Source organism: Lactuca sativa, chromosome 8 (assembly GCF_002870075.4).
Source record: "Lactuca sativa cultivar Salinas chromosome 8, Lsat_Salinas_v11, whole genome shotgun sequence".
NCBI lineage: Eukaryota > Viridiplantae > Streptophyta > Magnoliopsida > Asterales > Asteraceae > Lactuca > Lactuca sativa.
Genome location: NC_056630.2, coordinates 189,830,144 through 189,842,285, shown reverse-complemented (window position 1 = coordinate 189,842,285; position 12,142 = coordinate 189,830,144).

Sequence of the window (12,142 nt, the reverse complement as noted above, 5' to 3'; positions counted from 1 at the left end):
ACTCGACGAGCTGTTCATCCTACTCGTCGAGTTCCTCCTCATCTTCAAGCTACTCGCCGAGTCCACTCAAAGGACTCGCCGAGTCTATCCAGTCTTCAATCCATGCAGTGGCTTTTCGAGCCAAACAGAACTTCCAACTCATAGATCCATACTTCTAGGGTCTATTCCCCACGTAAAGTGGCAAACTTTACGTGTAGATTGAGAGATCTATGCTTAAAACACACTAAACTAGGGTTTATGGCGAACATGCTTCTTCAACATACCAAGGGCTGATACTTTAGGGGATTCAAGACCAAAACCAACATGGATCTGAGGTAGCAACCTCAGATCTGAACCTCCAACTCGAATTGGTTACATATCATACCAATAATGACCAAAACTCACACATAAGAATAGATCTAGATGCAAAGGGAGTCCAAGCAACAACTTATTACCTCCAATTGGTCTGAAATGACTCCTCAATCCCAGATCTACAATCCCTTCTTGCACCTCCAAGGTCTTTCTTCCTCCTCCAAGCTTTAGTGCACTCTTCAAGGCAAGATCTAGCTCAAAAACGGATATGGCGGCTAGGGTTTGGTGTTCTGAGGTAGAAAGGGAGTAAAGGAACCCTAGGAAAGAGAATGAGACGCTTAAATAGGCTCCAAGTCCCGGATTTAGGGTTTTCCTCGATCAGACCCAACTCGTCGAGTCTCCTTGGCCGACTCGCCGAGTCGGTCGCTTTCACCACAACCCGGATCCCGCTCGGACTCGCCGAGTCCCTCCATGGACTCGCCGAGTCTCCCCTAAACTTGAGGTTTTCTTTCTTTTCTTGGCTTTCCAAACTTTGGGGTGTTACAACTCTCCCCCACTTAAACTAAACTTCGTCCTCGAAGTTTGCTATGATCAACTGCCTGCGAACTGCCTCCAACTCTCTGTCTGGAAAATCTAACACCCTTTTGTCCGACACTCCAGCCACTCACCATGCCGATCATTACCGATGGAACATACTGGATCCTTATCTTTTCCATAATTTCCTCAACGTTACATCCTCTGACTGAAAATCCTGCTGCCTCCCATCCGCCTACCGGATGCACTGAGACTATTCTGGTCTAACCAATCTCCCGATATCTGAGTTACCGGACTCCCACCGGTCACTACACTCCATCGCAAACTCCTAGTCTCTTCCAGCGACTCCTGAAGATACTTCGACTATCTATAACTGTTCTATCCATTCTGCCGCTCATACAGAAACGATGTTGTTGGAACCAGCTTGCTTTTATCCCACCTGATTACTCATCTCCTACTAACTCGAGTCTTCCCTCCTGAATGAAAAGCTACATGCCTAGCTATCCTTATAGATCACTTATACTCGGCAAAAGGCTCAACTGATCCTGCTGAGAGGTACTTGCCATTTCCAAATCAACCAACTATACCGTCAGCACTTGCATTCCAACACAAATACACTACTGACCCAAAACCCTGAACCTTCCAAACACTGAACTGCCTGCAATAATGAACATGCCTGAAACACTAAACTGCTTGAAACGATGAGCTGCCTGAAACACTGAACTGGCTGAAACACTGAGCTGCCTGAAACATTGAACTCCAACCCAACTGTGGGGTCAAGGGACTCCTCACTTAGTTGCTTCTACGACTTCTGAACAAAATCTTTCTCTGGAGCTAGTTTTCACTAGTTATCCTGTCACTGCGGCTCTAACAATCTTCCGATCCAACCGATCGGGTCCATTCGTCACATCCTGACATCATCAATTCCACGACTAACATCATGATGGCTCCCAGACTGACGGTAGCCCTTAACATACCCGAACCCCAACGGTCCACTACTACTCTGATCTCATAACTGATGCAACGTTCTATAGCCAAAATTGCTGACTTAGCCATCACTGAACCATTTGGGAAATCCGAAATCTAACCCGTGGATTCCCATATCCTCACTGCTGCACTAGAACTGGTGGGTACTACTACTTTTCCGCGTCCAACACGCGCTCATGCCACCTACCAATCTGATAAAGGCTGCGACTACGCTCGCGGACTTACAACTCTCTAGTACTATATGGCTACTAGTGAATGCTACGGCTACCCCCGCAGACTTACAACACCACTACTACTACTCTATCCCGAGGACATCCTGACTATCCCTAGTTCCGCTAGTGATTCCTCATCCCGATTTCTCAAACCAGCCCTCAGTCTTTGAATTCTGCATCATCCTCGACATCTTATATCCTTGATATACTCAGCGCTTCGTCGAGGAATTCTTCGGCTTGGTTCCCAAACCAACCGTCTATTAGTCCGGATACAAGAAGTTATTGTTGGGAAGTTTCCAACCTCCCAACTCCCGAATCTACGCAACCTGCATGCCGCCTCAGACACTGGCTACTAATACGAAAACATCTCTTGATACCCGTTCTCAGGATCCTCATTCCGACTCTCATGCGTCCGACAGGTGGTCCTCCATTCCTGGATTCCCAACCAGCTTCTAACCATCTCGATTACATGAACTAGCTGCTGGGAAAAGTTTTTGAACTCCCAATTCTGAACTTCTCAATCCATCCATCACTGTGCTACTACCATTTCTTCTCGGAGGCTGCGCACTCATTCTGGGTCTACGTGTCTCTTATCCATGAATACTCGGAGGGTTCTCCCCCACTTCGATCCTGCTCACCCCTTGTTGCTCGATACTCAAAAGAGATCCTGATCTTCACTACCATTCCGGAACATCTACTGGGAAACCCAAGCCCGCCAGGTAGGAATTTAACCAATCCATCCCAATCACTAACCACTCCGAACTAGCGAAACGAACCAAATCTCTCTCAACCATGCTACAGATACTGCATCCTCCGAAACCTTTTCTATAAGAGCACATCCCCTAACTACCAACCAATTATCCGAGGTATGCAAATGGCATATAACATAATCACAAGCAAGCCACACGAAAACACAACACTTATACCACAAATTGATGCAGAACCATAACAATATAATCATGACATAAGCTGACAGAAAAACAAAAGTTACGTACCTTCATTACTCAGTGCTGCTCGAATCCCTACTGAAATCTACTGGAAAACTCGGCTCTGAGCCGTAGGCACCCTTGCCCGGCCTCGACAACTGCTGGCGGTACTCGAAGTCCCAAGGGCAGGAGCTGGCACCTGCCCTGCTGGATACAAACTCGGACAGTGGGCCTTCTTGTGGCCCCTCTGACTGCAATGGAAACATAACGGATCAAGCCCCTGGGCGATGGTAACAACACAGCCTCTGCTAAAATGACCAATCTGGCCGCACTTGAAACACCCAGCATCGCCACCACTTCTACGCCTACACACACCCATGTGCGTCCTTCCGCACTTCCCGCATCGACTGCGGCTCTGATAGTTCCTCGTCCTCAAATCTGGACCCTTGGGCCTCTTACCCGAACCCGTGGCTACCTGAGTCTCATCCATTTTCCTCTTCCCTTCTGACTCCCTGCCCGACTCTCGCTCCTGCGTTACCCCAACGGCAACGCCTGCTGACTGAACAACAGATTTCTGATCCTGAAGCCTCGCTATCAATCTATCAGTGATCCTCACGACCATGTCGGGCAGATCCTCGCGAATGGCTCGCGAAACTTCCTCAACTATCCAATCATGCAATGGTCTCTCTTGGAGACAGAATTCCCCACTCACCCCTGCCCCCTGATGGCAGGAACTAGAAATGGGATCTCCCTCCCTGATGGATCCCTGAACTCCATAAGATTCGGGACCTAGACGAGCCCCAATCTGTCCTGAAACTAACCCGGCCTTAAAGGCCTCAAGATGACTGTCCATGAGCTCCACAATGGCCTCTCTAACTGAACCGAAAATCACTGGAGTCTGATCAATGATGTTGCGCATAATCTCTGCGGAAATGAAATCCATCATCTGATCATCAAGCTGCCCGGCTCTGAAGCCCGAGCCAGACCCCTCCTCGACACCTGAACTGCTAACTGGTATCTCGCGCAACGTCACCATGCTGAACATATAACAAAATCCTGATCAATTTACATACTACTGCTGAGGAATTTCTCGCATACTCTACTAGTTCCTTGATTTTGCCTCGGCCCCTCTTGAATCGAATACGGATCCTCTGCTTTCAGTAGTATGGGCCCCTACTACCTTCCACATCTATCCGTACTTTCCTCAAGAGTTACCTCAACTCCACCAAGTCCCCTTTACTCTTCAACTGATCTCTGCTACTCTCATCCTAGGCTTGCCCTAGGGAATCTCTGACTCTTACTCAAACCAGTCCTCAGCTGCTGAAGGCCTCCTTGTTATGCCAATTAGCCACCACCTGAATACCATCACATGTAATGAGGCTCGGATAATCCTTCGAGTAAAAGTCTCGTCCCTACAACGGTTGGACTCAAACGAGAGCTGCGCAGTAGGGCCAAATCCAGCACTCTGAGATTATTCAAACCTGCTCACATGTGATGTGACGTATTCACCTAATGGCTAAATCCCACCACTCGGAGTCCCACAAAGCACAAAGCAAGCAGCATTCGGATAAAGGAGACATACTCAGGCAAAACTATTCTCATAACGAGAAACTACACTAGCATACAATGCTAAGCTCATGCTACCAGGCATAACCTAAACAGGCTATCCTACTGCTGTCTACTCAATACTAGCATGCAATTCTCATAAAGCTGAACACATAAAGCAGGCACATAAGGCATCATCCTAGATCCTTAGTCCTATTCTAGCATGCTGTTCTACTGAAGCTGGAACTGAAACTGAAACTGAAACCGATACTGATAATCATAATATAACTTGTATGGGTAAATTGGGAGTACTTACTTGAGCTCGGCTGATTGCATGCACCACACCCTTTTCTCTTTTCAAAACTCTTTTTGCTTTTTCTAAAAATTGTTTTCTTTTCTCAAAATTCTTTTGTAATTACGATTTTTCTTTTGAAAACTATATACCACTTCCTTAGTTTGAGTTCAGACACACTCAGGAGTGCGCCCGAATCCCTCAAACCAAGGCTCTGATACCAACTTGTAACGACCCAAAAATCACGACTAAAAATTTCTTTTAAAACATTACTAAAAATAGATTTATAAACAACGTATCATAAATCAAACATAACTTTTGAGTATTAAATTCAAAACATAATAGCATTATCAGAGTCAAACATTCCCAGGCTAACTGACTATGGTGTGTGCTCTGCAATCTTCCCGAGCTTCTCTTTTGAAAACCGAGTACCTGAAACCAAAACTGAAAACCGTAAGCACGAAGCTTAGTGAGCTCCCCCAATCAACCACATACTACACAAAAACATATAAAGCACATATTGGGCCTTGCCCACTGCATCGGACCGAAGTCCGGACTAACTGGGGCCTTGCCCCCTGCATCGGACCGAAGTCCGGAAACTGACTGGGACCTTGTCCCCTGCATCGGACCGAAGTCCGGGCTAACTGGGGCCTTGCCCCCTGCATTGGACCGAAGTCCGGACTAACTGGGACCTTGTCCCCTGCATCGGACCGAAGTCCGGGCTAACTGGGGCCTTGCCCCCTGCATCGGACCGAAGTCCGGACTAACTGGGACCTTGTCCCCTGCATCGGACCGAAGTCCGGGCTAACTGGGGCCTTGCCCCCTGCATCGGACCGAAGTCCGGACTAACTGGGACCTTGTCCCCTGCATCGGACCGAAGTCCGGGCTAACTGGGGCCTTGCCCCCTGCATCGGACCGAAGTCCGGGCTAACTGAACAGAACATAACATAAACATATCAACTTGCATGAACACACGTATACTGCATACTACTTCGGGCCGTAGCCCGGAACACATAACACATAAATCCTGTCTGAGCCACGAAGGCATCAAACATACTAACTACTATATCAGATCAACATCCGAAAACTACTGCTAGCTAAACGGGCTGGCATTGCGGCCTTAGACCCGTTCCTACTGGAAGGAAACTCACCTGGACTGTTGAGCCCTGCTGATAAACCTCTGGCTGCTACTCGACAATCCCCTGAACCGCTGCTCCTCTAGCTCTCCGAGCTATCAATATACATATAACACTTAGTCTGACAGTCAACTAGGTCAACTCTGGTCAAAGTCAACCTTCCAGGTCAACCCTACTCGCCGAGTCTTCCTAAAGACTCGCCGAGTTTATAAGCTCAGGGTCTTTCTTATTCGCGCCCCGACTCGCCGAGTCAGTCTATGACTCGCCGAGTCCAACTAGCTCCAAGTCCTGACCTGTCCAACTCGCTGAGTCACCACCCGACTCACTGATTCTAGTCTCAACTCAAAGGGTTTAGGGTTTCGCGATCTGACTCGCCGAGTCCACTAATAGACTCGCCGAGTCTAAGGCAATCTTCAACCAACTCGTCGAGTTGTTCATCCAACTCGCCGAGTCCATGCCTAACTTCAACCGACTCGACGAGCTGTTCATCCTACTCGTCGAGTTCCTCCTCATCTTCAAGCTACTCGCCGAGTCCACTCAAAGGACTCGCCGAGTCTATCCAGTCTTCAATCCATGCAGTGGCTTTTCGAGCCAAACAGAACTTCCAACTCATAGATCCATACTTCTAGGGTCTATTCCCCACGTAAAGTGGCAAACTTTACGTGTAGATTGAGAGATCTATGCTTAAAACACACTAAACTAGGGTTTATGGCAAACATGCTTCTTCAACATACCAAGGGCTGATACTTTAGGGGATTCAAGACCAAAACCAACATGGATCTGAGGTAGCAACCTCAGATCTGAACCTCCAACTCGAATTGGTTACATATCATACCAATAATGACCAAAACTCACACATAAGAATAGATCTAGATGCAAAGGGAGTCCAAGCAACAACTTATTACCTCCAATTGGTCTGAAATGACTCCTCAATCCCAGATCTACAGTCCCTTCTTGCACCTCCAAGGTCTTTCTTCCTCCTCCAAGCTTTAGTGCACTCTTCAAGGCAAGATCTAGCTCAAAAACGGATATGGCGGCTAGGGTTTGGTGTTCTGAGGTAGAAAGGGAGTAAAGGAACCCTAGGAAAGAGAATGAGACGCTTAAATAGGCTCCAAGTCCCGGATTTAGGGTTTTCCTCGATCAGACCCAACTCGTCGAGTCTCCTTGGCCGACTCGCCGAGTCGGTCGCTTTCACCACAACCCGGATCCCGCTCGGACTCGCCGAGTCCCTCCATGGACTCGCCGAGTCTCCCCTAAACTTGAGGTTTTCTTTCTTTTCTTGGCTTTCCAAACTTTGGGGTGTTACAGATGACATGATTGCTAGAGCTCGAGAGAGGGAGATTGATCTAGAGATGGAGAAGAAGAGGAAACTGGAGGCGGTTTCAGGTTCAGGAGGTTTGGGAAAAAAGCCCAAGGTTTCAGATCACAAATCCAGGATTCAGCCGAGCCACGGTCGATGTGGCAGGTGTGGGAAGATGCACGATGGGGTGTGTAAGGCAGGGAGTTTTGGCTGCTTCAAGTGCGGTCGGACTGGGCATATGAGCAGGGATTGTACGGCTCCTGTTTCTGTCGTTGCAGCATCAGATCTGATTTGTTTTCAGTGCAATCAGAGGGGACATAAAAAGTCCCAGTGTCCGAGTTTAGCTGCAGCAGTGTAACGACCCGTCTCTGGTATGTTGCTTCCATGGCACTTAATTAGAAGTTTTCAAGAGGGACTCGGCGAGTCTATATCCCGACTCGCCGAGTAGGGACGGGATTTTGTGCATGTGTTAGTCGGCGACTCGGCGAGTCCATATTCGGGACTCGGCGAGTCTGCCTGCCTGGAAGAAACCCTAAATCCCCGAGTTGCTCACTATTTAAGCAATGCTTTGTGCCCCAAACTCGCCTCCTTCACCCTCAGAGAGCTGTGAGAAACCCTAATCCATCCTTTGAGTGATTTAAGTGTTTTTGTGTGGATTTTGAAGGCTTGAAGAGGAAGAAGAAGAAAGGAACAAGGAGAAGAGGTGTAGAGCAAAGATCCAAGGGCAAATCAGAGTTCATTGAGGTATTCCTCGGATTCCTTCTGTTTTATGCTTTAAACCTCCATTAGAACACTTCTAGGGCTAGTTTGATGTATTTTCCAAGCCCTATAGTTGTATGAATGCCTTAATAGGTCGAGATATCCTTAGATCTGTTCATTTAGGAGTTGTAGAGCCCGAATCTATTGCCTTTTTGAAGATACTTTGCATGAGAACCCTAGATCTAGCCTTTATTATGCTTTTTGAGCCATTTTATCTTCATGGGTGTATATGGGCACGTAAAGATAGAATCTTTATGTGCTAATCGAGTTAAGGGAGCCCAGATCTATAAGTTTTATACACTGGATTCAAGCAGAATCGAGTTTAGAGTGACTGCATGTAAGCGACTCGACGAGTCGGAAGAACGACTCGGCGAGTCGAGTCGCGAGTCCCCGATTTTACCTTTTGAGTGATGCCAAGTGGGGACCAGTGAGTAGTAGAGTGGACTTAGCGAGTTGGAGGTCAGACTCAGTAATGGAGGGACTCGGCGAGTTGTTCATACAACTCGGCGAGTCCAAGATAATCTTCTTAGATCGAAGAACAACTCGTCGAGTTGTTCATACGACTCGGCGAGTCGGATGCAGATTGCCTGATTTTTTTAGATTCGAAAGGGAACTCGTCGAGTTGATGCCATACTCGACGAGTAGCAGCGAGTAGGGTTGAGAAGTGAGAATAGGGACTCGGCGAGTTGGCGGCCCAACTCGGCGAGTCAGGTCAACTATAGGTTGACTTTGACCAGGAGAGTTGACTTTAACCAAGGGTAAAAGAGTCATTTTACCCCATTGCAGTGATTAGCATTTGATTGAGTGTGTTATGGATTTGTAGCAGGGGAGATACCGGAGCAGCAGCAGTTAGCTTCCAGAGCCATACACACAGCAGCCAGTTCACGAGGTGAGTTTCCTTCCAGTAGGAACGGGTCTACGGCCACAATGTCAGCCCGTTTAGTTAGTAGCAGTTCCGGACTTCAGTCCGAAGCAGCAGTTCAGTATGTTTGAGGTCTATGTGATTCGAGCATGTTTGTGTGTTATATGTTCCGGACTTCGGTCCGATGCAGTATGCAATATATGTGTTTATATTAGTTGATATGTGTTATGCTATGCTATGATCAGTCAGTTCCGGACTACGGTCCGATGCAGTTAGTTCCAGACTTCGGTCCGATGCAGTCAGTTCCGGACTTCGGTCCGATGCAGCTAGTTCCGGACTTCGGTCCGATGCAGTGGGCAAGGCCCTGTATGTGCTTTATATGTATTGTATGGTATGTGGTAGTTTGGGGGAGCTCACTAAGCTTCGTGCTTACAGTTTCAGTTTTGGTTTCAGGTACTTCCGCAAGCAAAGGGAAGAGCTCAGGATGATGGCATCGCACACACCACAACTTTACTTTTGTCATGGGAGTTGATTCAGTTTTTGATATGTTTGGATACAGTTGTGATACAGCTTTCTCACAGTATTTCATATGGATTTTGAACACGCAGCATATGGTTTTTATTATGTAATACTCAGTTTCATGGTTTTGTTATAATAAATATCGAAAATTTTTGGGTAGTATTTTTGGGTCGTTTCAAGTTGGTATCAGAGCCTTGGTTTGAGGGATTCGGATACACTTCCGGGTGTATCTGAACTCAAACTAAGGGGAAAATAAAAAGATTTTTTGAAAAGGAAAATGTTTTCAAATGGAATTTTGAAAAGCACTTAGAAAGAAAAGAATTTTAAAAAAAAAAGATAAGGGTGTGGTGCATGCGATCAGCCGAGCTCAAGTAAGTACTCCCAAATTACCCATACAAGTTTATTAGTTCAGTTTCAGTTTTAGTTCCAGTTTCAATTTCAGTTTCAGTAGAACAGCATGCTAGTATAGGCCTAAGGATCTAGGAGGATGCCTTATGTGCTTGCTATATGTGTTTAAGCTATTATGAGAATTGCATGCTAGTATTGAGTAGACAGCAGTAGGATAGCATGTTTAGGTTATGCCTGATAGTATGAGTTTAGCATTGTATGCTAGTACAGTTTCCTCGTTATGGGGATAGGATTGCTTGAGTAGTTTCTTGTGTCCGAATGCTGCTTGCTTTGTGCTTTGTGGGACTCCGAGTGATGGGAGTTAGCCATCAGGTGAATACGTCACGTCACATGTGATCAGGGTTGAATAATCTCAGAGTGTTGGATTTGGCCCTATTGCGCAGCTCTTGCTTGAGTCCAACCGTTGTAGGGACGAGCTTTTTACTCGAAGGATTATTTGAGCCTCATCACATGTGATGGTATTCAGGTGATGGCTAATTAGCATTATAAGGAGGCCTTCAGCAGCTGAGGACTGGTTGAGTGGAGTCAGAGATTTCCCTAGGGCAAGCCTACAATGAGAGTAGCAGAGATCAGTAGTAGTAGAAGTGACTTGGTGGAGTCAAGGCAGTTCTTGAGGAAAGTACGGATAGATGTGGAAGGTAGTATGGGCCCGTACTACTGAAAGCAGAGGATCCGTACTCAAATCAAGGAAGGCCGAGACAAGACCAGGAAGCTAGTAGTAGTATCAATGATCCCATGAGATAGTTCAGTTTTCTGATGTTGCTATGATGTGTTTCAGAATGGTGGTTTTGCGTTCGAGGCTAGTAGCCGGCAGTGGAGGTGCCGGGGAGGGATCAGGATTAGGCTCGGGAGACGAGCGCATGGATGAGCAGACCCGAGAGTTTCTTTCTTCAAAGATTACTCGTATCATTGTAGAGCAGACTCCTGTGATCTTCGGTTCGATCAAGGAGGGTATCCTAGAGCTGATGGATGAGAGGTTGGGCACTTTCCGTGCCGAGGTGGCGGCCATGATGGGGTCGCGCACACTTACATTCAGGGAGTTCAGGGCATGTGGAGCTCCAGACTATCACGGGGTGAGGGACCCCATAGCGAGTACTAGATGGTTGGCGGATGTGGCCAACGCGTTCCGCACGAGCAGGTGTCCCGAGGGGGACAAGGTTAGATTGGCGTCCTGTCTTCTGAAGGACAGGGCACGGGATTGGTGGGAGGAGGTCGGACATACCATTGGAGATGATGCAGCATTGGATGCCATGACCTGGGCTGATTTCTCTACCAGGTTCAGGGCGGAGTTTGCACCGGTTATTGAGGTGCAGCAGTTAGCGAGAGAGTTTCAGGACCTCACCCATACTACAGAGACCGTGGCGGAGATCACCGCCAAGTTCAGGGAGAGGGCTCTTCTCGTTCCTCAGTATGAAGCCGATGAGGAGATGAAGAAGGCCCGTTATCATGAGATGTTGCGGAGGGATATCCGCCAGTTTGTGAGCCGGTCCAGCTGTAAAACGCTGGATGACATGATTGCTAGGGCTCGGGAGAGGGAGATTGATCTCGAGATGGAGAAGAAGAGGAAACCGGAGGCGGTTTCGGGTACAGGTAGTTCGGGTAAAAAGCCCAAGGTTTCAGATCACAAATCCAGGAGTCAGTAGAGCCACGGTCGATGTGGCAAGTGTGGGAGATTGCACGAGGGGGCGTGCAAGGTAGGGAGTTCCGGCTGCTACAAGTGCGGTCGGACTGGGCATTTGAGCAGGGATTGTACGGCCCTTGCTACTGCCATTGCAGCATCAGATCTGATTTGCTTTCAGTGCAATCAGAGGGGACATAAAAAGTTCCAGTGTCCGAGTTTAGCTGCAGCAGGGAAGGTGGTTGCACCTGCCCCTGCTACTTTGAGGATTATAGATGGCCGGCAGGGCCGAGCCGAGGCGCCAGTAGCGAAGAGTAGGGCATTTCAGATGACAGCAGAGGAGGCGCGAGCGACTCCTGATGTGGTGACGGGTATGTAACTTCCCTTTATCTCTATTTTTACTGATTGATTGTTGCTTATACACTGGATTCAAGCAGAATCGAGTTTAGAGTGACTGCATGCAATCGACTCGGCGAGTCGGAAGAACGACTCGGCGAGTCGAGTCGCGAGTCCCCGATTTTCCCTTTTGAGTGATGCCGAGTGGGGACCAGTGAGTAGTAGAGTGGACTCAGCGAGTTGGAGGTCAGACTCAGTAATGGAGGTACTCGGCGAGTTGTTCATACAACTCGGCGAGTCCAAGACAATCTTCTTAGATCGAAGAGCAACTCGTCGAGTTGTTCATACGACTCGGCGAGTCGGATGTAGATTGCCTGATTTTTTTAGATTCGAAAGGGAACTCGTCGAGTTGATGCC